This window comes from Mustela putorius, unplaced genomic scaffold (assembly GCF_011764305.1).
Source record: "Mustela putorius furo isolate JIRA1106 unplaced genomic scaffold, ASM1176430v1.1 tig00003863_pilon_pilon_pilon, whole genome shotgun sequence".
In the NCBI taxonomy this organism is placed as follows: domain Eukaryota; kingdom Metazoa; phylum Chordata; class Mammalia; order Carnivora; family Mustelidae; genus Mustela; species Mustela putorius.
Genome location: NW_025422015.1, coordinates 1,472,471 through 1,497,889, shown reverse-complemented (window position 1 = coordinate 1,497,889; position 25,419 = coordinate 1,472,471). Strand labels below are relative to the sequence as shown.

The 25,419-nt window shown below is 38.9% G+C and overlaps 1 protein-coding gene across 1 annotated transcript in view; it reads left to right on the top strand.

The window, feature by feature from the left end:
- BCKDHB (branched chain keto acid dehydrogenase E1 subunit beta) overlaps positions 1 to 25,419 on the top strand; it is a 222,573-nt gene that overhangs the window by 183,054 nt on the left and 14,100 nt on the right. The window lies entirely within an intron of this gene.

The window sequence follows — 25,419 nt, the reverse complement described above, 5'->3', positions numbered from 1 at the left end:
GCTTTATATTACTCGCCTATATTACTTGTTCCACTTAGGTGGCTCTCCAAGAAAATATGAGTAGGAGCAGCCTGCCCTAAAGGGAGTGTTCCAAAACTGTTCCAGTCTTTTAGTAATTTTTTATAACTTTTTAAAAAATTTCAGGGTTTTAAAAATGTTGGAGCTAAAAAAATTAAAAAATAAAAATGCTGGAGCTATGTTATTAAGGAAAAGTGAAAATAAAGGATATGCAGCCAGGATTTATTATGCTAGATACCATTCTAAGCTTTTAGCCTGGATTATTTCCTTTATAATATTGTTAATACAAAGCTGTAACCAAAAAACCGATCCTATCAAATAGGACCCATCGTCAGCCCACTTTGATTTTACAGATGAATAAACTGAGACAGAGAAAGTTAGCAACTTGATCGAGATCACACAGTTAGTAGGTAGCACATTTAAACCTTGGTCCTCTGATTCTAGACTGCTGAATCTCCCTAAATTCTGTGACAGAAAAGCAAATACTGTATCTCTGGGAAAAGCCAAAAAATACTTCTATTAAATATTTGTAAGCATGCTTTTGAAGAATTTGGACCACTGGAATTAGCTTTAGGATGACTTTTCAGTCTGTTGTAATATACTTTCACTGATATAAAAACAAATACTACATATAAACCCTAGTTGAATAATCCTTTGTATTTTAAACAGCAAGATAACTTTGTAAACATTATAAAATGATGAAATTGTGCAACAGTTGATACTATCATAAATTTTGGCCAGTTTCTTTTTTTTTTTTAATACAAGTAGTCATTATTTGGAACATCATGTTTGTGATGGTATTTTTTTTTTCAGTAACTGTAAGATTCCATTCTATATGATTTTAAAAGGTTGTAGATAATCTAAGTTTTCAAATACAAATACACTTCCACATTAATGATGTGAAAAATCTGGCAAGCAAACTTTCTGACTAACCTTACAATTCTTCAGAGATAATCAGATAGCTAATTAGATGGTAAATCTGTATGCTGTGCCTTCTGAGTGTGAAGGGCTTGATCTTTAATTTGATGTTCATCTTGTAATGTTGTTTCCCAGCATTGGTTGGTAAGTGTATTTTGTAAGACAGCCGAGTCCTTGCCTAAGAAATAGAAATGTAATTCAAGGATTCTTTTCTATAATTGAAAAATCCTTTTAAAACTTTTTTCTCTTACTGGGCTCTAGAAGAATGATGACCCTACTAGTTTAAGAATCAGCATTAAAGGGGTGACTGCTCAGTTCAGTGGGTTAAGCCGCTGCCTTCAGCTCAGGTCATGATCTCAGGGTGCTGGGATCGAGCCCTGCATCAGGCTCTCTGCTCAGTGGGGAGCCTGCTGCATCTCCCCCTCTCTGCCTCTGCCTCCCTCTCTGCCTGCTTGTGATCTCTATCTCTCTCTGTCTCTCTGTCAAATAAATAAATAAAATCTTAAAAAAAAAAGAATCAGCATTAAATATAAAAGAAGTGATGGGGCACCTGGGTGGCTCAGTCGGTTTAACTTCTGACTCTTGGTTTTGGCTCAAGTCATGATCTCAGGGTCATGGGATAAAGCCTTGCATGGGGCTCCACGTTAAGTGTGGAGCCTATGTGGTATTCTTTCTCCCTCTCCCTCTGCTTCCCCACCTGACTTGTCCTCACTCACTCTCTTTCTATAAATACATAAGTAAGTAAATAAATAAATAAGAAATTAAATATATAATGAGTTAAGTGTACACATCTTTTTAGACAATTTTACATTATCAATAAACATGAACAAAAAACCAGAAACAGATAATATTCATTGTGATGATATAGATACTTGGGGAAAGAATATAGGTTTAAAATTTTTATTACCCAGTTGACTCAGAAGTACTCAGTTTAAAAAACAGCATCAATCAAGGAAACACAACTATTATTCTGTGCCAGGTTGTTTTCAGTCACTACCTGACTTCTATGGATTCATTATGTGTCTAGTTTTTAGTTTTTTTAGTGATAATTTTATTTGAATGAATTGTGAATAGATTTAAAGTATTCATAACACCCTTAGGGAAATTGTATCTCACTTTATTGGGGGCACTGTGGTATTTTGGGGTTGATAATTTGCAAGCCTAGAGACTGGATAATGTTGGCTGGTTGGGCAGAGCTTACAGCTCAGAGTCCTCAAGAGAAGAGAGCTATTTCATCCTTAACTGCAAGATTGTCTCTAGGCTTGGGAGAAGACCGTAAACTTACTGCACATCTTTTTTTCCCTCTCCACTTTATTTATTTATCTCTCTTTATATCTGTTTATTTATAAAGATCTTATTTGAGAGAGAGAGAGAGTGCACAGTATGGGGGAGAGGCAAAGAGAGAGGGAGAAGCAGACTCCTCACTGAGCAGAGAGCCCAATGCAGTACTCAATCTCAGGACCCTGGGATCAGGACCTGAGCTGAAGGCAGATGCTCAGTCAACTGAGCCACCCAGATGCCCCACTCTCAGCTTTATTTTTTAACATCCTATTTTCCTAACCCTGTTATTGTACCATCTTTTATTATATAAATATAATATATTGTACCATATATATTCTATGTAATAATATCATATATAATATATGATATAATAATATATATAAAATATAATATATTGTACTGTATATTTTCTTTTTTTTTTTTTAAGATTTTATTTATTTATTTGACAGACGGAGTTCACAAGTAGGCAGAGAGGCAGGTAGAGAGAGAGGAGGAAGCAGGCTCATTGCTGAGCAGAGAGCCCGATGTGGAGCTCGATCCCAGGACCCCAGGATCACGACCCAAGCTGAACGCAGAGGCTTTAACCCACTGAGCCACCCAGGCGCCCCAATCCATATATTTTCTTTTATTTGTGTTTATTTCAGTGGGGGAAAAGAAAGCATAGAAATAATGGTTCTTAGTTAGCTCTTTGCTTATGCTGATATTCTAGGGAAATCAGCTAACCCTGTTTTCAACCTGCACCGTGATGATGGATGTTGCAGGACCCTCTAAAAAGTCAGGGTGAGAAAATTGTTCATGACCTCTTAACAGCTCATGAAAAATTGGATGCAGTTTAACACCATCTGTGAATTCTTTTGAGACTCTGTCACATTTTCTTTACTATTTTTTCTTGTTCCTACCAATTAAAGACCTCCCCCCTTAAAAAAAAAAAAAAAAAACCACGAAAGTGCTTTGCTCTTTTTTTTCCCCCCCTTTGTAAGGAATTCTTTCCTTACTTACGGCTTTCTAAACATTTCCTGTTTCTTCCTTATGTCTTTAAAAAATAATTATTTTGTAAGCCACTTAAATATCATTCTGGAGGCTTCTTAGTTGACTTTCCAATTCCCTTCAGTTGTGGAATTAATTGGGTTTCTTGGTAGAAGGTTGGGAGCACAGTGGGACTACTGATTAAATTTTTCTTGGTTTTTAAGATGAACAGATGTCCCTTCTTTCAAAGACAGTGATTGTTGTCTGAAAATGTTAACTTGAGTACTTTTTAGAAGGCTTTTAGAGAATAGAAGTTTTATATTTCACATCCCTTATGGTATTTTAGAAATTACAGCAAGCAGTAATTTTTTTCTTCTAAGATTCTCAACAACTCTTTTAAGGTAACAGACCAGTGCTCTGCTTGTGAAGCTTTGAAAGCAGAGGGAGTTAATTCAACCATGTAAATTTTTAACTCCTAAATTCCTTAGGTCTGTTCACTCTATCCCAACTCTGTTTTCAGAAATTTGAAGGAAGAAATGACATATTTGCTGAAGCAGGTCAGACGACAGTTATAGGAATTTGCCATCGTATTTCTGATTGACAGCTGACAACCTAATGCTCGTACCAGTTAAAAGTAAGGTGTGTCATAGCATCATAGTTCCATGCAATTTGATCATTAACTTCCTGAAGCTGGGATACTAATTTAATGGGGAAAAAGTAAAAAAAGGAACCGAACTAAAGCTTGTTTTGTATGAACATAGAGGAATGTTGGAAGGAAATAAAGTTTAGAAAAGAGTCTATAATTTGCTAAAGATAAGACTATGGTAATGATAACTGATTAATTAAAAGTAGTTACCACCCTGATGAGATTAAATACTCTGAAATACACTTGTAAAAATGTCAAAAGAATATAAGAAAGTGGACATGTTAGCAGTGCTCTGGTATTTTCATTGGTTTTTATAAGGGGCTTTTGGCAGACCTGGTTTGTCCTCGTTATCTTTGGTGGGGTGGAGATCAGTTGATATCTTTTATCATTACTACATTTTGGATCTTGGATTTCTGGATCTGATTTAGTGGGCTTGCTGGAGAATGAGTAAAAAATGTTTATTTATTTATTTTTCTTTAATGACCCCTCCAAACTTCTGAATTTAATTTTGTAAATTTAAGTTAATTGTGTAGTTCTGACTTTCCTAGAAAAATAAAAATGAACCAAAATTGACCCAAGCAGAAAAAGAATTTAAATCTTCCTGTAGTATGAAAGAAATTGAGCCAATAGCTTATTTCCCCTTAAAGACAGCAGACCCAATTGATTGTATAGGTAAGCTCTACCAGAGGTCAATGTTTTATATACTTCTAGACTAGAAACTTTTCTAGAGAATAGAAGGAAGAACCTTGCCCATGTAATCTGATGAGGTTAGTATAATTTCAAAACTGATGAAGTTAGTATTTCTTGGCTGGTTTTGAAAGGACAATACAAGAGGAGAAAACTGTAGACCAATCTCATTCATACCCTTAGATGCAAAGTTCTTACAGCAAACTCAGCCCAGAAATATTGAAGACGAAGTTGAAGTTATTCCAGAATAACAGATTGATTTGACTTTGGGTAGTCTATTAATATAATTCATTATATGGGGCACCTGGGTGGCTCAGTGGGTTAAGCCTCTGCCTTCGGCACAGGTCATGATCTCAGGGTCCTGGGATCGAGCCCTGCCTTGGGCTCTTTGCTCAGTGGGGAGCCCGCTTCCCCCTCTCTCTGCCTGCCTCTCTGCCTACTTGTGATCTCTCTCTCTCTGTTAAATAAATAAATAAAATCTTAAAAAACATATATATAGATAATTCATTATATTCACTGATTTAAAGAAGAAAAACTACAAACTCCTCTCAATGCAGAAAGAATATTCAGTAATTTTCAGCACCTGCTTATAATTAAAAGAAGGAAAAAATTCTTAGTAAATTAGTAACTTTGTTTACTTTGTAAAGGTTATCCACCAAAAACCTACAACAAACATTATATTTAATGGCAAATGTTGTGGAAGTGTTTCTTTTAAAATCAGAAACCAAAATACCCACTGTAACTAATTATATTTATTGTTGTAATAGATATCCTAGCTAGCACAGTAAGACCAGAATATTTGTAAGAACAGGGGAAAAGAAGAAAGAAGTATCATTATTGATAGAGAATATGATTTTCTATGTAGAAAATCCAACTTAACTCCTATGGCTTATTAGAATTAATTGGAGAGTTTAACAGTGTTGCTATAGATGAACCTCATATACAAACTGAAAATACAATTTAAAAATAAATCGGTATCTCTGGTAGCAATGATAGATATGTGATAGTCTTTAAAAAACTATTTGAGATCTTTATGGGAAAATTATAAAACTGAAAAAATCAATTAAAAGGCAACTTTTAAATGATTTTTTAAAAAGACTATGTTCATAGATAGGGAGATTGATGATAATAGTATTGTGGTTTAATCTATATAGATTCAATCCAACTTCAAACAAAATCCAAACAGACTTTTTCCTTCAAAGTATCACTAGTCGATGCTAAAGTGTTATAGAGAGTAAGAGTCCTAAGTACTCCACGCAGGAAGAGCGAGATGAGGGATAATTTCTGGTTCAAGCTGATGCAGAGGGAGAGGTGCACATGACAATGTTGGCATCGTGATGTTCTTCGCAAGGCAGGAGTGACAGGGCAACACCTGCCTGCCACTCACCAGCGGAGCCGTGGGACCAGATCAAGTCAATGCAACTTGACTTATGCTCCTAATATGTTCCTTGTATCTTACACAACTGCTTTCAAGGATTACCTGAAAAGGAATATAGAAATCACTAGCACAGGGAAGGTTTTGGCTGACAGTTGTTGAGAGCACGGAGTGCAAGGCTGTACTGCCTGAGATTCACAGAGCAGCCCCACCCCTTTATTTGCTGTAAGAGTCTATGGTCTGGAAAGTTCCCGTCTGGAAAGTGAGGGAAAAGTCTTTTTGCAAAGTGTTATTGTGAAGATTAAGTTAATGCCCACATGTCAAACTAGTAGTACGCTATCAGGTACACAGCACTGAGGAAGTAGTAGCCGTTACTATTTTTATTTCTTTTCCTTTTTTTGTGGGGGGGGGGGTTAAGGTTTTATTTATTTATTTATTTGACCGACAGAGATCACAAGTAGGCAGAGAGGCAGGCAGAGAGAGAGGGGAAGCAGGCTCCCTGCTGAGCAGAAAGCCTGATGCAGGCAGATCCCAGGATCCTGGGGTCATGACCTGGGCGGAGGCAGAGGCTTTAAACCCACTGAGCCACCTAGGCGCCCCTGTTTTTATTTCTTTACATTGTTATTCTTTTTCTCAAAATGCTTTAATCAGTGTATCTCTTGACAACACCTTCCATTGGGTTAAGTTCTGGCCTTAATGTGCTGGCATTCAAAGGGAATGTATCCAAGTGTTAAAGACAACAAAAAGAAAACCAGGTTTATTTAACAAATGAATACTGATTACCTTGTGTAGCCTAAGGTTTGGAGATGGACTGGCAGGCCAGAGATATGGGTTTGGTAGAGAGACACATGGGAGTGAACGTCATGATTACCGAGACGTCGGTATAAGAGCAGGACTTACACAGTGCTATCTAAACGGAGAAAAGGTGCCTGAATGAACCCAAGGAAATCAGTGCACTAGACTCCTGAAGAATGTAGCATTTTCTCTGACACGTGAAGAATGGGTAAAGGTGTCCTGGGCACACAAGCAGATAAGCCAGGGCGGATATGACTGGAATTCCATTCACAGGAAAGAGGTATTTAATAACCTGTGGCAGCAGGATGTGTGTTGATGGAAAGACACCCTCAGACACAGATGAAGAATTTAGTTTCCTTCAGGGAAAATGATACAGAAACTTATGGAAACCAATCCAGTGATGACACCACATGCTCTCACATGGAGGTGTAGCTTTGCACTTTCCGGTGGAGTCAGACAGCTGTGGATTGATACCGGGCGTGAGCACTCCCTTTGCCTTTATCCTGACCCCAGCTTCCTCCTGGAGATTCTCCTGGAGACTGGCTCCAAGCCCACCTGCTGATCAGGAGCAAGTGGCGGGTCAGAGTAAACCACAGCCCATTTCTGGATGGTGTTTGCTGTGAGACTGAGGAGGTGAAGGTCGGTTCAGAAGCATTGCTCAGGAGGTCAAGCGCCAACCCACCTGAAACCTGTCAGCGAAATATCTTCTCCACCCTTCGAGCAGAACTTGGGTTTGCAAGCCTCTCCTGTCATTAAGTTACGTAACTAGCAGCTTATTCTGAGATCTGCTCCTCAGTCCTTGGGCTGGTCTTCACCACCAGTGTTTCTTTACCAAGAGGAGGAAAGGCTTTCATTAAATAGACTGGGCTTAGAACCTATCACACAAAAGTTGTGTCTTCTTGGGAATGTTATCTTCCTTTATAGATCTTAATTTCCTTGTCTGAAACGTGGGGCTGATCAGTCTGGCATGCATTGATTATAAGCCATAATGGGTGCAAAGTGCCTAGTACGTTGCCAAACACACAATGGGAAAGCAGTAAGTTATTTGTATTATTTTTTCCCTGTAATCTGAAATTGAACCATGTGCAATATTAAATGTCTCTGTTCCCTCTCTGTCAGTGTTCTGTGCTTCATGTGCTAATGGCTTTCTGTTACCTTTTTTCCCAGACCCATCCCCTATGAAAGATCATGGGTATCTTTTACAATTTCTGTAGAGTAAGTCAAAACTTAAAAAGTCTCCAGATGTGTCCATTAATGTCTACAAAAATACCTTGTAGTGAAATATCAGCGTCACACAGAAAAGGGAACGAAACTATGAAGTATACAGACATTTTAGAAAATTTATAAATTATTTGTGTTCACTTTTAGGCATATTCTGTTCTAATACGGAGCATGATCTAAGTGTCCAAATTGACTTTTGTTAGCTCTCTAATATTTTAATAATATTTTTGGTTAAAATATTTCCTTATTATAAACCAACTGGTTATTTTCTGGTTTACTCTTAAAAATATAGATTATGGGCAGTAAATTTGAATACCGAGAATGCATCTACCTACTTACTACCTCCAAGTGGCTTGGAATGCTTTCCAAAGCCACTCCAGTTTTATTTAGATATTTTTCCTTGAAATATTTGCCTGTTGTATAGCATTGAATTTTAGTTATTTTAGAGAGGAGGTAGCAGTATTCTGTTTTTTAACCTATTGTTTATTTCATCTGTAAAATGTAGCTCATACTATTTCACTGGGATGACATGAAGAGTAAATTCTTCAAAAATTTGCAAAGCAGCTACTCCAATACCTGACCCATAGTAGGCACAGAATAAATGACCACTTCATTCTCTTTCTTTTTTGTTTGTAACGTGAGTTGGGGCATAAACTGGTCGGTAGAAGGTTCTATAAGGCAAAATGCTTTATCAGTTGGAGCCTTTTAAAGAGTAAAAATATCTGTTAAGGATATCATTTCCATCAGGCAGGTTCTTGGACTGGAGTGACTTCTAAGGTTTCATTCATATTCTGTAAGTCCAAGATTCTGAAGCAGTAAAAACTGGTAGACTTCGTTAGGTAGTACAGTCTCAAATTTAGGATAATTTAGTTTGACAGTTAAATCCAAAAGCAGATGTTAAAACATTTACAAACCTCAGTGAACTATTTTTTAATTGAGTGTCCAATCATCTTAAGAACTTAAGTTATACTTGATTACCTTAGATTTTCCTTGAATCATGATTTAATTTGTATATGAAAAGTAATTCTAGTTCCGTATCATTCATTATGCAGCATAATATTCAGTGCAACTCAAACACAAACTGCCTGTTTTTTTTTTTCCATTTTGTATCTGATTTTTCCGTATTACATGTTCATTATTCTAATTCTTTACAAAGATCAAAATATGCTTCTTTCCACTGGAACTTCCCAGCAACTGCTAGGTTCATATTATATGATTATATAATGGGTAACAACATAAGCAAATGTATTTGCAATGCCCATTCTTCATTCGGGGTAACTCCACTCTTAATTAATGGAGAAAATTGTGAAATCAAGATACTTCCCACAAAGCGTTCTTAAAATAAAATACTTCATACTACTAACATTTTTCTTGTGATTTTTGCTTTCTTTGCCTAGAAGTACTGGCAAAGATGAGAGGAAATCGAGCTTACTTGTTTTGATCTCTCAGTGGCTAGCTCTTGTTTCGTGCAGCCCGGGCCTGGGTTTTGTTTCAGAATGCTTTGTGGACTGCCTCCTCGTCTTCACAGACTGTTCTGACCTTGGATGGCCATGGAGGGCAGAAACCATTTTGGAGCACTGAACAGTGTGGCTCTTATTCTCTTTGTTTTGAGACATTCTGAGTTGGCTCAAATCAGCCTTCCCAGAAGAGAATCTCGGGGTGGGGTTTAGAATTAGAGCAGTGTTTCTCCAAGGATGAAAAAGATTAATGCTATCAGCCTTTTACATGGGGTACTCTCTCTGGGATTGTTCTAATTCTTTAAGAAGTTTTTCTTCCAGTTCCTCATTGAGCCGTCGGGGTCAGATGTGGCCTTCCTCTCTGCCTGGGCTTCTGACACAAACGTGGAGCCTCTGCAGTTATTCCCTCATGGGGCAGACTTGACTTAGAATTTGAAGACCCCTGTATTGGTTTTCTCTTGCTGCCACAACAAATTACTACGAACTAGTGGCTTAAAACAACATAAATCTATTATTTCATAGCTCTGTAGATCCGGATTTGACACATGTCTTGGCTGAAGTCAAGATGTTGGCAGAGCCATGTTCCTTTCTGGAGGAGTCTCTGGGGGATCATCCTGGCGGTTTCCAGCCTCCAGAATCTGGTTCTGTTCCTTGGCTCACGGCCCTTCCTCCATCTTCAAAGCTAGCAGTAGTGCATCTTTCTGTCTCCACCTATGGTCTTAGTGCTCTCTGACCACACCTGGGTCTCCAAATGTCAGGATTCAGGTAATTAAATGGACCCTCCCTGAACAATGCAGGGGACTGTTCTCATCTCAGCGTCCTTGACTGTAATCACGCCTGTAAAGTGCTTTTTGCTGCGTCAGGTGACGTGTTCCTAGTGTCTGGGGATGAGGACAGGGGCCTTTTTCAGGGCATTTACTCTTCCTACCACAATCCACTTCCCTTTTGGTCAGTGGGTTACACTAGGCTGGGGACCTGAGGGAGACCACCATCCCTCCTCCTCTTCACAGCGGGCCCAGGATCTAGTCATTTTAAAAGCACAGAACCCAGTCCATAGACCAGGGCTTCTCAGCCTGTTCCCCTTCCGTAGAACAGACCGAGATTCTGGCTGCTTCTCCCTCGAATTCCCTCCAGCAGCTCTAGGTCTTGCTTCAAGATGCTTTCTCCCCTGAGTCCTCAATATGCCTGTGTTCTGTTCTTCCTGTGACTTCTCAGCTCCTTGCACCTGGACATGCTCTGTGCTCCCCAGAAATGGCAGGAAAATCCCAATGGTGCTAGGCATTTAGGCAACAATCCAGAACCCTATTACCCCCTACTTCTTCCCATTGAAGTTTTTCTCTCTCAAGAACAGGTTAGGGCTTCTGAAACCAGAAAAGAAATTTAATCACGTAATTACTCTAACCTGTAAGGCATCAGGGTGATCAGATAAAAAAGCTTAAGTCCAGGGCGCCTGGGTGGCTCAGTGGGTTAAAGCCTCTGCCTTGGGCTCAGGTCATGATCTTAGGGTCCTGGGATGGAGCCCTGCATCAGGCTCTCTGCTCAGCAGGGAGCCTGCTTCCTCCTCTCTCTCGCTCTGCCTGCCTCTCTGCCTACTTGTGATCTCTGTCTGTTAAATAAATAAATAAATAAAATCTTAAAAAAAAAAAAAAAAAGCTTAAGCCCTTGCCCTCGGAAAGCTAACAGTCTGATACACAGACGTGCCGCGTGATCATTGCCATCACAGAACGGATAGATGGCTCTGTGGGTGCATTTACAGTATGTACCCGTGTGTGTGTGTGTGTGTGTGTGTTATAATGGTCTCCCTGGGGTGTTCAGGAGGCAGTTGTCCAAAGGCAAAGGAGAGTAGGACCATGCGAACCAGAGAAGTCTGCTTTCACCTGTCGTTATGGAAAGAGCTAGGCTTGTGGAATTTTGGATGTGGGAGAGAATCCCATGTCACAGCTTGTGTTTTTCTCTTCTTTTTCACTCCTTGCTTTTAAAGAAAACCAGTCAGAATCAGCATACCAGCTGACACCTTACCAAGAGTGTGATCTTACACAAATTTCTTAGCTGTTTTCAGTTTTTCCATCAGTGGCACCCATCTTGCTGCATTGCTGTGAAGTTTGCATGAATTAATAATGTTAAGCTTTTCGAACAGCCTACAACATACAGAAAACATTTGATAGTATCGTCATGTATCACCGTCACCATGGATCCTGGTGATCTCTCTTGAATTACTCATCACTTCTCTGCCATTGTAATATGGAACAAATGTCTTGATTCAAGCCAGCTTTTCTCTCTTTATGGTTTAGGGGTTGCCTCTAGATGTGTAAGGAATCTCAAAGACCTCTGATTGCATTGCGTAAGTGAAGCCATGTGAATACAATCTAAAGACACAGAAAGAAATGTATTTATTTAGGTATAGGAATTGTTGGTTTCTCACACAAGATAATTTATAATGCTTGATTTAAATTAGGAAGATCGCTCGCATTTTTCTTTAAGTTTGTAAACCTGGTGAGATAATACAGAGAAGGATCATTTAAAGGAAACGAATTTTTGCTGTGGTTAAGTTATATAATTCTAGTCTATCAATGTGACCTTCAATGTGGCTTCTTTAAAATATTAATAGAGTTGTAGGATCAGTTCTTTTTTGGAGTTGGGTTATCAGCCACATGTTATATTTGCTTATAAATCTTTAATGAAATAGGAAACATTGTGTAAATGTTGCTAAATGCATATATGGCTATATTTAAAATGTACTAAATATGAGCACTTTCTAAATATGAGCAAAATGAAATCTGACTCCTACCAAAGGGAACATGTGTTTTTTTTAATAGAGAAAGCACGAATTCAACTTTCATAAAAGCATTATTAATAAGTCCTTTTTTTCCTACCATATGTGGAGTATGTTTATGTTTTTAAATTTGCTTTATTAATTGCAGTATCATATTATGAATTGTAACAAATACATCCTTACATTATTTTCTTCCTGCTTCTTGTTTTATAATATATGCAAACAAATATTTTCTTGTGACATTTATACATGTGCAACAGTGACCATATTTTTGAAATGAAAAGTCTCAGAGACAGTTTTGGCCACTGAATAAATTGAACCTTTGATAATTACACAAAAATGAGATGTTTCCATATTATCCCTGTGATATGCCCCCACACAGCATAAAATTAATAAAAATGCAGTCACTATACCCAGTGACAGTGTACCCCAGTATGGATTGTGTTACAATCTAAGCAAGCTCACATTATGAAAGTAGTGACCTTTTAAGAGAAAAAGAATTAGATAACACAGTTCATCTAAAGCTGATGACCTTCACTTCACATGCAACTCCTGTCACTCTGGGTAGGAGCTGCCTAGAGTGTGTGTGGAGAAGTCTGCTGGGTTCAGAGACACAGAGTGTCACCTTCAGTTTTGCAGTGGGTTGGGGAGGTCAGCAGTGGATGTTTTCCAGCCCGCAGTTCTGTTGAATAACCTTTCCTGGAACCCTGTTTCTGTAGTCCCATCTTTTGTCAGGGAGGATTACCTGAGCAGGACACCCATGGAATGGTCACTGTAATTTTTTTTCCTTTTCGTCATGATAAGTATGGTCACTGTCTGTCCCCATACAATATGATTAAAATATTATTGACTATTTCCCTGTGTTGGACTTTACATCTCTGTGACTTATTTATTTTATAATTGCAACTTTATACCTCTAAATACCCATCAGCTATTTCACCTATACCCCCAACCCACTTCCCTTCTGGCAAACACCAGTTTATTCTCTGTATTTAAGAGCCTGTTTTTGTTGTTGTTGTTTATTCATTTGTTTTGAGTTTTAGATTTCACATATAAGTAAAATCATATGGTATTTGTCTTTCTCTGTATCTGACTCATCTCATTTAGCATAGTACCCTCTAGGTCCCTCCATGTTGTCACAAATGGCATGATCTTATTCATTTTTATGGCTAATATTCCATTGTATATATATATCCCATGGCTTCTTCACCCATTCATCTCTCTACAGACACGTGGGTTGCTTCCATATCTTGGCTTTTGTAAATAATGCTGCAGTAAACATAGGGGTGCATATAATCTTTTTGAATTAGTGTTTTTATTTTTTGATAAATACCCACTGGTGGAATTACTAGATCATATGGTATTTCTATTTTTAATTTTTTTTAAAGATTTTATTTATTTGACAGAGACAGATCACAAGTAGGCAGAGAGGCAGGCAGAGAAAGAGAGGAGGAAGCAGGCTCTCTGCAGAGCAGAGAGCCCAATGCGGGGCTCCATCCCAAGACCCTGGGATCATGACCTGAGCCCAAGGCAGAGGCTTTAACCCACTGAACCACCCAGGCACCCCTATTTTTAATTTTTTGAGGAACTTCCATACTGTTTTCCACAGTGGCTGTACCAATATACCTTCCCACCAACAGTGCCCGAGGGTTCCTTTTTCTCCACATCCTTGCCAATACATGTTGTTTCTTGTGTCTTTTTAGTTTAGCCGTTCTGACAAGTGAGAGGGGATATCTTACTGTGATTTTGATTTGTGTTTCCCTGATGATTGGTGGTGTTGAGCACTTTTTCCTGTGTCCGTTGGCCATCTGTATGTCTTCTTTGGAAAAATGTCTGTTCAGATCCTCCATCCCTCATTTAATGAGATTGTTTGCTTATTGGTGGGTGGAGAGTTGTATGAGCTGTTTATATATTTTGCATATTAGCCCATATCCAATACCTCATCCTATTCAGTATGTTGCCTTTTTGTTTTGTCAGTGGTTTCCTTCACTGTGTAAAAGCTATGTATTTTTCCTTCTGCCTCCCTTGCCTAAGGAGACATATCTATATGTTGCTAAGGCTGATATCTAGGATTATGACCTGTGTTTCCTTGTGGGAGTTTTATGGTTTTAGGTTTCACATTTAGGTCTTTAAGCCATTTTGAGATTATTTTATGTATGGTGTAAGAATGTATTCCAGTTTCGTTCTTTTGCATGTAGCTGTCCAGTTTTCCCTACATCATTTATTGAAAAGACCGTCTTTTCCCCATTGTATATTCCTGCCTCCTTTGTCATAGATTAATTCACCATGTAAGTGTAGGTTTATTTCTGGGCTCTCTATCTGGTTCCATTGATCTCTGTGTCTAGTTTTTTGTTTTGTTTTGCCAGTACCATACTGCTTTGATTACTGTAGCTTTGTAGATTGCTTTGGCTCTTTGAGGTCTTTGTGGTGTCATACAAATACTAGGATTATTTGTTCTTGTTCTGTGAAAAATGCTGTTGGTATTTTAACAAAGATTGCATTGAATCTATAGATTGGTTTGAGTAGTATGGACCTTTTAACAATGTTAATTTTCCCAATCCATGAGCATGGTATGTCTTTCCATATGTTTGTGTTATCTTCATTTTCTCTTATCAGTGTCTTATACTTTTCAGAGTATAGGTATTTCACCTCCTTGGTTAAGTTTATTCCAAGGTGGTACTTTATTCTTTTTGGTACAATCATAAAGGAAATTATTTTCTTAATTTCTCTTTCTGCTATTTCATTATTACTTTCTAGAAAATTGCAACAGATAACTATGTATTAATTTTATATCTTGCAACTTTACTGAATTCATTTGTTCTAATAATTTTTTTGGTGGAGTCTATAGAGTTTTCTATCATGTTATCTGTAAATACTGACAGTTTTACTTCTTCCTTACCAATTTGGATGCCTTTTTTTTTTTTTAAGATTTATGTATTTATTTATTTGACAGAGAGAGAGAGAGGGAGCGAGAGCACAAGTAGGCAGAGTGGCAGGCAGAGGCAGAGGGAGAAACAGGCTCCCCGCCGAGCAGAGAGCCCAATGTGGGGCTCAATCCAGGACCCTGGGATCATGACCTGAGCCGAAGGCAGACGCTTAACCCACTGAGCCCCCCAGACCCCCCAGATGCCTTTTATTTCTTGTGTGATTGCTGCAGTTAAAACTTCTAGTCCTAATGTTGAAGCTTGATAAGGGCTGTATCCAATATTTAGCTCCTTTGAAACCTAAAAATGTTTATATTTTCAGTTAACATGACTGTGACTTACTGAATCCTCAGAAATGTTCAGAAAACCCAAATTTGCCTAAATTTTAAAAAAGGGACACTTAAATGAAGAGTAATTCTTTACCCTGACATATCATTATCTTTTAATGTATTTCAACTAATATGAAACAGGGAAATAATGTCTCATACTCTTGAGAGCTATAATATTCAGTGGTAATCAAAACACAAGATGTACCCTTCCTGATTTTCCATTTTTCTGTACTCCCAGTTACATTTTTAAAATATAAACAATTATATGTGAGATTTCCAGTAGGAGAAATATAATGTGAAATCAAATATATTCTTTCACTGAACAGGTATATTGCAGTATTTTGGTGACTATCAAATGTTAAATGAGCTCAGCAAATTTTTACACAGAGTCTACCATATGTGTTAGGCAGTAGAGAGGCAATGATAAGTAGATATGGTACCTGCTTCCAGGGAACATTCACTTATGGAGAGAGATGCTCTAATTTGTGTCATCATCATATATAGACTATATAGAGCATATAACATACATTTTTTTAGCCCCATTAAGAGGTAAGTACTTATTCAGAATAGTGCCATCATTTCTCCTTTATTTACTATAAAGCTGTCATTTTCAAGTCCATGGAAAACAGTTGGTGGTGTGTGTGTTCTAAACAAAAATGAATTCATTAGGAACTGGGATCTGTTTAGCCACCTTGAGTTAGAGGAGCCTTTGGCATAGTGACTTGTGGTTGTGTAGAAATGGAAAATGGAGCCACTGGGAAATATATTCACAATGGGAAGACTTTAAAGTTAAAGAAATAGCATGAATGAAGGAGAGTATAAAATTGTAATTTGTCCATCATCACCAGTAAACATATATGGAAAATCCCCAGAGTGACTGGCTCTGGATTTTACATTTTAGGTTAAACTTGCCTTTGCCTTCTGTTCTTGCTATTCTATAATTGCCCAAAACGTTCTCTGTCAATTTGTGTAATGATTTTTTTAAAAATGTAGTCTGTTTGGGGCGGGGGGGTGCGGTTAAACATTTTTTTTCAAACTAATTTCGGTGGATTCCTAACAATGTAGAAAAGAGTATAACAATTAAGAACTCAAGCTCTTGAATTGGACAGAGCTGCTTTCAAATACTGTTTCTGGTACATGCCAACTGGAGTAGTGACCTACCTCTAAACCTCAGTTTCCTCATCTCTAGAATGGGGATTATGAAGCTTTCCTCTCATAGGGTTCATGAGGAATAATAATATAATGCAAGTCATGCTTAATACTGGCACCCGCGTGTATGCTCAGTGGGGATTGGCTATCTATTTGTCATATTATTAGTGTTATTTCAGTTACAGAAAGACACCTTCTTAATTTGTTTTCTGCTTTTGAAATGTGATCTTTTGAAGTATTTTGTTACTTGTGAATGCAAATACAAATTGACCCTTTTTAAAATGATCATCAGTCTCTAAAAATGCATAGAAGAAAATAAATTCTGGTATCTCAGATTCTCTCTTTAAAAAAAAAAAAAAGATTTTATTTATTTATTTGACAGAGATCACAAGTAGGCAGGGAGGCAGGCAGAGAGAGAGGAAGGGAAGCAGGCTCCCTGCTGAGCAGAGAGCCCGATGCCAGGACTCTGGGATCATGACCTGAGCCGAAGGCAGAGGCTTTAACCCACTGAGCTAGCCAGGCGCCCCTCTCAGATTCTCTTTGAATACACACATCACCTCCCCACACAAACTTTAAGGCACTAAAACATCTTAAGAAAGTTTTTCTGAAACCATTTAATAAGTGGGTTTACACAGTATCTAGACCCATTTCAAACTGTTCTGTGGGGAGAGAGGGATTTATGGACAATTTTGAATACGGCGATTTCTCTTTCAAACAGTACTGTTCCCATAAAATTCTCATACTTCAGCTATCCTAACTCACATATTCCTACAGCTCTTCTCTGCACATGGATTTTCTTCTTCTCTTTTTCCAATTTTGTGGGATTTTTAGTGAGAAAAATATTACTTCTCCTCTTTGGTGACTATTTTCTACCAGTTCCTCTTAAGGTAGAAACAACTGAGAAAGATTCATTGACTCTAGTGATTCAGGGGTCATTCGTAGCAACGGCTCAGTAGAGCAGTAGTTCTCAACCCTGGTTGGTTGGTTGTTCGATAGAATATTCTATGGTTTTTAAAACTCCTGGTGACCTTACTGTCCCTCAGATCATTAAATCAGAGCTTTTGGGTGTTGGGACTGAGGCATCAAATCTAAAGCTCTTCAAATAATTTTAGTGTGCAGTCAGTCAGGTGTGAGCCCTGCTCTGAGAGAGCATTGTGTAAGACACGATTAGATGAGCATCTATGCAGGAATGAGTTGACAGGGCAAGAAACCAAGACAGGAAATGTGGACTGCCATTTTGTTAAGTTTTCATGGTTTAAAGGAAGAAGAGAGGTGGACTATACCTTGAGGAATTCTAATTTACAAATGTAGGTAGCAATATACTAGTAATATATGTTAGCATACATGCCCAGAGGCTCAGCCAGTCCCTTAGGGCAGTGACTCAGCAATGTAGGGGTCAGGGATGGACCTGCAGTTCGCAGAACTCCTGGGTAATTGTGATTCATCTGTCCGTTCCCCACTACCCACTCTGCTCTCCCCATCCTTCTTTCTCCATCCCCCAACCCCTGCCTCTGGTCACCTTATTCTTTTCCTTCTTAAATCAAGTGGGAGGGGCCTGGGTATAAAATGTTTGATCTCAGAACTGATGTCTTTCCTAGTGGCTGTCTGGCTCTAGCAGCTCCAAGCAAGTGTTCTAGAGTTACCCTCATTAGACCAGAAAGGTCCTGTTTCCTGAACCAGAGACTCTGAACTTAGGAGAATGGAATATGCCAGTTTGCTAGGTCAGTGGAGCCCCGTCCCCCCTCCCGGAACTGGGAAAAGTGTCACCTTCCCACAATATACGGGGGAGAGAGACAGAAGAAAAAGAAGATGAATGGATATCTGAAGGAAAATCTGAGTGTTCTTAAAAGGGGGGAAGATGGGAATGGGTGCTGGGCAGTCAGTACTGGCCACTATGTATAAAGTCATAGTGATGCAATATAATGAATTATTTTACATTTATAAATTCTTGATACTTTCAATGGGGACATTTTGAATGGCATATAGAAAATGCTATAGCGCTGGTATTTCTCTGAGCATCAGGTATTTCAGGGAAAAAATCTTTCTGTGATATTTTAGAATACAATATGATAAAAATAAAATAATAATTTCCTGTATCAAAATGGTTTAATTTACTTAAACACAATAGCATATGCCAATCTGTAACATGTATTCCTGATTCTTGTGAAAACTCTCATTGCTTCACAACATTATTATTGTGGCAGAATCTAGCCTTCCATCATTGTATTTCTGGAGATTATCAGGCAAATACATTGCTGCCCCTTTTCTGATTTCTATTTAATAGAAAAATGTGGTTCCTGGAAGTATCTTTTAAGATTTTATAAATCTTAAGGATTTATAAGATTCTATACAGATTTTTAAAGATTCTATAAACTCTGTCTAGAAAATGGAACAAATGCTAATAAGAGCTTGATAAAGGGCTGGCAAAACCTTCTACAAAATGAAATTACCAGGTGAAATAAAGGAACGTTGTTAGAGGTCTCAAGACTGTTTTATCATAGCCATTGGTCTTAGAACTCTTTGTGTTTGGTTGTGATTGACACAGGTTAGGCTGATCTATTTAATGGTGTCAATAATGTTCTTAGGAAATGTTTGGGATCCCCAAGCATTTTTTAACAGGAGAATGACCCGAAAACTACTTGCTGGTTTCTGGAAGTTTAAATTGTCCAATTTCAGTCACCTCTCTTCAATTTGGGATTAAATTCTGGGACTAGAAATACTTGAGGGAAAAAACCCTTTAACTTCATCCCAATTATGAGAGAATCGTCAAACAAATCCTGATTGAGGGACATTCTACACAGTACCCAACCAGTGCTCCTTAAACCCGTCCAGGTCACCAAACACAAGGAAAGCCTGAGAAACAGTCACAGTCAAGAAGATCCTAACGAAACAAGAAGACAAAATAGAATATAGGACCCTGGAATGGAAAAAGGACTTTAGCGGAAAATTGAGGAAGTATGAATAACAAGTAGACTTTAGTTAATCATAATGTATCAACATTGGTTCGTTAATTATGGCAAATGTACGAGTACTAATGTGAGGTGTTCATAATAGTGGAAACTGATCATGGGTATATGAGAACTCTGTACTGTCTTCACCATTTTTCCATAAACGTAAAACTATCTTTAAAGTTACTTACTAAATTTTGGGAACACATTTTGTGGAAAAGACTTTCTACCATGAGGGAACAGCAGCAGAGCCTCAAGCTACAGCTTGAGTGAGGCCAGAAGTCCTGTGTTCTTGGGGTCCTCTGTGTAGTCACTAAGGCTGGAGTATCCCTTAGATTTGGCATTTGGACTTCTGCTGGGTCTATGACCTTCTTTCTTTCTGTCTGTCTGTCTATTTCACTGTCATGTAGTATAGGTTAAGAAACAAGGAAACCAGTATCCTCTGTATGCCAGGCACATACTGGACTTCACTAAAATTAAACACATCCAGTTTTTAGAAGCCTGTGGACTAGACCTACCATTTCCACAATTGAGAAAAACTGAGATTTAGAAGACGAATTTGTCCAGTCAGATGCTTCCTGACAGACCACACGAGAGCCTGGTTATTACTTTGTTTCTAGGCCTTTCTACCTCCTTACATATATGCCTTCTTTTTTATGGAGAGAGCACATTGGCAAGGTATTATTTTTTAGCCAATACCTTTAAAAAAACCTCTTAAATAAGTTTTTGAAAGATTTTAGGCACTCAGGAAATTGCAGAAACAGTACTCACAGCCCCGTGTACCTTTTACTGAGCTTCCCTCCATGGTGACCTCTATGACTCTAGTATGATATGGAAACCAGGAGATGGACATTGGTACGATGCTGTTCACTAGACTACAGAACTTCTCACCACTTTTTCAGCCCATTTTCACGTGTGCACATGCGCAATCATATGCAGTTTCATCCCACATATACACTTCAATGTATACATATATCTTATATGTCATGTACACACATATCTCGACATACAATCAAGATACAGAATTGTTCATCGCAATTCCTTTTTCTGTTTGCACCCTCCACCATCTCCATTTAGCTGGCAACCACTAATCTTTTCTCTGTTTCTATAGTTTTGTCATTTCAACATCTGTATGTATGGGATTTTTTGAAATCTGACATTTTTCACTTAGCATAATGCCTTTGAATTCCATCCAGGTGGTTGTGTCTATGAATAGCTTCTTGTTCTTTATGACTGGGAAGTTTTTCATGGTATGTGTGAATATACATACCACAGTTTTTCAACCATTCCCCCATTGGGTTGTTTTCAGTTTTGGCTATTAGGAAAAAGTTGTTGTGGATTTGTGTGTGTGCGTTTTTGTGTGGTTCTGTTTTCATTTCTGTGGGATAAATGCTGAAGAGTATCATTGCTGGGTCGGATGGTATCAGTGCATGGTTAGTTTTATAAGAAATTGCCAAGCCATTTTCCAGAGTGGCTGGTCCATTTTACATTCCCACCTCTGGTGTGTGGGTGATCACATTCTCACCAGCGTTTGGCGTTGTCATTGTCTTTATTTTTGTTGCATTAAGTGTGTAGTGAGAGCTCACTGTGGTTTTAATTTTCATTTCCCCAATAGCTAATGTGTTGACAATTTTTCCAAGTACTTAATTTGGTATCTATCTCCTCTTTAATAAAAGGTCTGTTCCTGTGTTTTGCCCACTTTCTGATTGGATCATTTCTTTGTTTACTGATGAGTTTTGAGAGTTGTGTACAGATCCTCTGGTAGAAGACCTCTGCTAGATAAGTGGTTTGCAGATACTTGCTTTCACTCTGTCCTGTGCCTGCTTTTATTAAATCTAACATTTTACCCTGTCCTAGAGGTTCTGAGCTTCCCTTGAGGAGATGCTCCTGTGTTTTAACCCCAGGAAATTATTCTTATGCGTTTCATCATCAAAGAAGATTTTGCCCAACTTCTGGGTTTTTGTTACAAATGAAGGAGTGTTTCCCCCATCCTCCCTGTACTTCTTATTCCAGTGATTCTAACCCTCCTCTTTGATGATGTCTTTCCCACTCATTTTGTTAATGGTGCTAAGATTGTTTTCACCAAAATGGCCGCCACTCCTGTACTTTTGATCCCCTCACTATGGAGTTAGCCCCCTTAGTGTTGATTCTTAAACCATAGCATTTTGTGACTTCTTAAGGCCCTTGGGGTTTCTTTCGTTTTCTTCCTTTTGTTTTGTTTGTTTAGTTTGCTTTGGCACTGTGGCTGTCTATATTTTATTATCTTTTTTGCCATTCAATTGTCAAAATCGTCACCTGCCAACCTGGAGTCTAAGCTTTGTGAAGAATTCAGGGCTGAAGTTCGTTTTGCTCAAAATCTTTTGGCTTCCGTTTTCAGTATTCAAGGGCAAATGACTCCCAGGCCCTTGCTTTTCTCCCTGTCGGAAAGATGTAAAGATAAGTGAAAACTGGAATTTTCCAAGTAAACCTCGACTGAGTGAGTAGCTGCTGTGTGCCAGGCATTGTATGCTAGGATGCCTTCTATTCAAGGAATTCAGGAAGGGCATTTACTCTTTCAGTGACTGGAGTTTGATTTCCCTTGTTATCATGTTGATCAATGTTCCCTGGCAGGCAGTGAGAATGGTTAAGAAAAGCTAGAGCCACACGGTCTTGTTACTTACTAGTTGATAACAGAATCGGGACAAGGACCCAAGTCTTCTACTTCACAGTACAGTATTAGTCTGAAAACCAAAGAAGTTGAGATGTTTTGTCATTCTTTTTCACAAAGAGAACATTTTTTCACAAAACAAAAAGCAAATGGGAATTAAACTTTCTAAGAGATTCCAAATAATTCCAAATTATAGGATTTTCAGTTCATCAGAATTTTTATAGATCAGAATTAAGATACATGCTAAGCAAAAACAAATATTCCCTTCTCAGTTTTGTATAATTGGGCACATGGAATGCATTCTAATTATATTTTGCTTTCTTTTTTATATTACCTCACAACCACCCCAGGTTGCTGGGTAGCAGCATTAACACGGGACTAGCTCAGAACTTGCTATATTGTGATCTGCTTTGGTGACAGAAAATCCAGAAAGGACACGAATGAGGGAGAAGGTTTTTCTTTACTACCCCTACCTACGTAGAGCACTTGAAAATCTGTTTCTCTTTGCAGTGGATTTCAAATCCTTTCCAAAGGAACAATAAATAATATTTATAAAAATATGATCTTCATGCATGTTGCTAGGCCATTTTTTGAGCTTTTCTGTATAATACATAACCGTAAGAAACCACTGAGAGAGATGCAGAGATAAGAAATAGGGAGAGGAAGTCAGTAGTGTGAATAAGTGAGAAATTGATATTATCGCTAAGGAGCTAATATGGTAGTAAATCTATTGAATTACTAGAAGAGAAAAGGTATTTGAATATTAACCAAAAGGGATTCCGGTTAGCCACAAAGTCTAATAAAATACTTCCAGTTCTAAAATGCCCTGTTTTTATTTTCCTCAGAAGTGGGCATTTTAGTATTGATCCCTTGAAAGTATTCTACTGAATGAAGTGATAATTTCCCCCAAGTTACTCCCCCAGAATGATCTGTTTACATTGTGTACTTGGACTTACTACCCTCATCCCTGTATTGTTCTGGGTCTCATTATCAGCAACCCCATCCTTCATCTCTGATGATATTTCTGATTTCTTTTTTTTTTTTTTAAAGATTTTATTTATTTGTCACAGAGAGAGAGAGGGGGAGAGAGGAAGCACAGGCAGACAGTATGGCAGGCAGAGGGAGAAGCAGGCTCCCTGCTGAGCAAGGAGCCCGATGTGGGACTCGATCCCAGGACGCTGGGATCATGACCTGAGCCGAAGGCAGCTGCTTAACCAACTGAGCCACCCAGGCGTCCCGATATTTCTGATTTCTTACAAGTGAACGTTGAGTTTACCTGGAGAATCTTACAAATCTCTGTAGCTACTCTTGTATGTACTTGGTAAAATATAGATAGGTGAAATATCAAAACCATATGTTACCATCTTCCTGCCAGGGCTGGTCTGTTGACCACCTGGCCATCTGGTTGCCTACCCACCTCCCTCACCCTGTTGTTCCTCCTTCCGTGTGCACCCTACCCCTCCTCCAGTGCTTCAGTCCCACCAGCGTTTTCTCTCCCTACCTGGATCCCACCGGGCTCTTCTCTGCCTCTGGGGGCCTTGGTACTTCTTATGTGACCTGGAAGGCATGCTTCTACCTGATTCTTGGCAGAGCTGGTTACTGATGGTTTTCAAATGCCACCTCCTCAAAGAAACCCCTTCCTGAGCCCCCTGGTACCTTGGAGCTCTAGCCCCCTGTTATCACCGGGTGCAGACCCCTGCATACTTCCTTTCTAGCACGCCCTCATACCTATTCCCCCACTAGAATTTCAAACTCGGAAGGTAGGGACATAATACACTCTGAAATATTTGCCGAATGATCGAACATATGGATTTTAAAATCAACACAAGATTCTGAAGGCCTCCTGGAAAAGGGCCTTGGAGCTGACTTTGGAAAGTGGACTATGTGAAGATAGCAAGGGATAGAAAAATCCGACAGCAGAGGTTCATGTAAAGGCCGTCTTGTAAAATGGTAAGCTTCGGAGTGGAGGTCGGCCTGTGCATGTCTGTACTGGGCTGGGAGGGAAGTGGGGATAAATAGAGAATAAGCTTTGGGAAGCCAGGAAAAGCTTTTAACTAGGGGAGGGCATGATCACAATAAATAGTGTGGCGTCTGGTAGATGAGTAGGACAGTGTTCAGTAATTGCTAAGGAGTGAAAATGTCCACACCCCAGCTCCTGTCTTGTTGATTTTTTTTTGCCTCATCAGTGACTAAGCTCATTAATGCCCCAGAGTGAACAGCGTAAGTAGAAACTAGAACCGTTTGGTTAGCAGAGATCTACTGAGGCCCTCCCCTGCATCAGGCACCGTACCTCTCTCTCCAAGCATCAGAGCTGTGTGAAGCAGTGTGCGTGATGGCTTGCGGTGCTGGTTTTTGCACACCTGGAGGGAGGCACGCTGGCAACCACGTATTTCCTTAAATAGGGGGGAGGTGTTATTTCATTGAATCAGTGTAATCAAGTTATTTATGACCCTGCACGGTAATAATTACATATTGGGGAACAACCACAGATAAGAACTACAACCATTCCAGCGTGTGCTGCTTTTAAGGGCTGGGTGGAAGCATATGTTCTTCTCATGTCAGTTTTGCTTCCGATCTGTCATTTGCTCCCTGGAGACCGATTTTCTTCTTCTGCCTGGACCTCTGCACATAACCCGTTCCAGCTGTAACAGCCTTCGATTGTTTTTGTCACCAGTTTTACCTTGTTTTGAAACTAAACTGGGGCGCCATGGCTGATTTCCCTGTTTTTGTATTTTTGACAAAATTGAATCCCAGTGAAACCGTTTGGGCAGCAAACATAGTTTGTTTTGCACAAAAAGTAGTATATTTCAGTCTTGAAGCTAGTTCCCTGTCGTTGCAGCCACAGAAAGGAAACCGTTTTTTTTTTTTTTTTTTTTTTTGAGAGAATATCAGTGTTCAGTGCTGTTGCTTATTGATAGGGAGAGGGTAGTTGCCATAGTGATCTAACAGCCTCTGGAGGGAATGCGGTCATGGCCTTAAGCATCCGGCAACCCACCCAGTTTGGAGAGCCCCTCTGAAAAGAATTTCCTTCCTTGGAAATTATTTGAGTTACTGAAATAAAAATCGTTCAATTTCTGCAACTCCAATATGCCTACAGGTTTGTGTTACGCACTCACCGACTGTCATGAAAAGAAAAGCATTTCTAATACATACCGTATCTGTGATTTTCTTGGGGAATGAGGCTAACTCTATTGCATGGCAATTGCTCCACAAACACATTCTCAAACGCACAAGACCGCTTTGACTTTTTTTCACGTGAGGAGTAGAGCTCGAAAACCAATTCAA